Below are 2246 nucleotides of genomic sequence, written 5' to 3'. Positions count from 1 at the left end.
TAAATTGATTGCAAACCGCCTTAAACTACTGTTGCCTGGCTTGATACATGGAGATCAAGCTGGGTTTGTTTTAGGCCGAGAAGCCAGGGACAATACCTCCAAAGTGCTCAGCATGATTCACTATGCCGGCCAGCTCTCATCCCCATCTATCCTACTGTCGACTGATGCAGAAAAAGCTTTTGACAGAGTGGACTGGGATTTTTTAACCGGAATATTGAGGCATCTGGGACTTGGTAGCACTTGTCTCCACAGAATCTTATCCCTCTATACCTCCCCATCCGCCAAAATTAGGATTAATGGCTCCCTTTCTGACTCCTTTCCAATTTTCAACGGTACGCGACAGGGATGCCCGCTATCCCCATTGCTCTTTGTCCTTTGTATGGAAACACTAGCCCGAAGCATTAGGGCTAATCCAAATATCTCGGGCTTGTTGGTAAGGGGGACCGAATACAAACTGGCATTATATGCCGATGATCTCCTCGCAATAATCACGAATCCGGTCACCTCTTTGCCAAACTTAATGATGGAGTTTGAGAAGTTTGGAGTCCTCTCTAACTTCAAAATAAATTATTCCAAATCTATTGCCATGAACTTAACTACACCTCCTGCTATGGTAGAAAGCCTGAAACAAGCCTTCCCCTTCACCTGGCATGATCATAAATTAAAATACTTGGGGGTGTTACTGACCAATGACTTATCCAAAGTGTTCTCCCTAAATTTTAAACCCCTATTGTCTAGGCTTCGTTTAGACTTCCTGTTATGGAAAAAGCTGAGACTATCCTGGTTCGGAAAGATCAACGTAGTTAAAATGAATGCTCTCCCCAGGATTTTATTCTTTCTCCAGACCCTTCCGATACACATCCCCCTACTATGGCTTCGGGATGTCCAGAGGCTTATCCGTACATTTGTGTGGGGTGGCAATGCACCTAGATTTAAACATGACATTTTGTTCAGGAGAAAACATCAAGGGGGGCAACAACTCCCACATATCCCTAACTATTACCACGCAGTACACCTGAATAGGATACTGGAATGGACACGTGCCAAGGATTGCAAACAATGGGTCCTTCTAGAAGAGGGCTGTCTCCCACATTATATTGAAATTGCACCTTGGCTTCCTACCCTCCCGAAGGTGTCACACCCCACGGTCTCCCCCACGCTCAGATTATGGGCCAAGCTGAGATCCCAGAGTCATATATCCTCTAAATGGTCCCCCTTAACTTCTTTTCTCTATAACTCCGAATTTGCCCCTGGCCTTCAAGGGACTGCTTTCGCCCTATGGGCAGAAGCTGGGATCTTTAGAGTCGGTCAGCTGGTGAGCTCGGGTAGGGTGCGCTCTTTTTCAGATGTTCAGTCCTCTTGGAACCTACACAGTACTGAGTTTTGGAGGTTCCTGCAGGTCCACCATTTTATATCATCTCCCAAGAACTTCTCTGACGTAACTAGGGACCTCACTGGGTTTGAGAAACTATGTATCTCCCCCAGCCCACCTACGCATACTATTTCACAAATCTATAAGTTGATTATGGAAAATTTCTTCCCACGGCCCCCTGCCTTCTTAGCTTCCTGGGAGAGGGAATTGTCGGGGCTACCTACTCAGATTAACTGGGAATCCGTGTTTAAGAACGCTCAGGCGAGTTCTTTATGCATCTCGACATTGGAGACCCTTTATAAACTTATATATAGGTGGTATAGGACCCCTCGTGTTCTCAATAAAATGTTTCCCTCCCTTTCGAAAATGTGTTGGAGATGCAAAAATGCCCCAGGGAGTTTTATACATATTTGGTGGGATTGCCCTCTTATAACTCCATTCTGGGCAGAAGTATTTAAATGCACCGAACAGATAGTAGGCGACGAAATCCCGAGAGACCCAGATTTCTGGCTCCTTAATCACACCTCCGCAGGGTCACACTCCTACAAACATTCCCTGTTAAGACACCTTTGCAACGCTGCTAAAGCGGTGATCCCAATTCTTTGGAGATCCTCCTCTCCACCCTCAATTAAAATGTGGTTCACAAAGATTGATCACTTCTTGGACATGGAAGACCTGGTTTCCTTCTCATCTGGGAAAACAGTTAACTTCATAGCTATTTGGTTTCCCTGGTACGACTTTAAGGACACATCGCAGTATCGGTCCTATATTGCGACATAACCCCCCTCATGTTGGTAAACGGGCCCATATTCATACCTGTATCATTTTTTATACCCATACCCATATTCTGACAATGTTGTTTTTGTACTGTGGC

The sequence above is a fragment of the Pseudophryne corroboree genome, chromosome 4, assembly GCF_028390025.1.
Source record: "Pseudophryne corroboree isolate aPseCor3 chromosome 4, aPseCor3.hap2, whole genome shotgun sequence".
In the NCBI taxonomy this organism is placed as follows: Eukaryota; Metazoa; Chordata; class Amphibia; order Anura; family Myobatrachidae; genus Pseudophryne; species Pseudophryne corroboree.
This window is presented reverse-complemented; position numbering follows the sequence as displayed.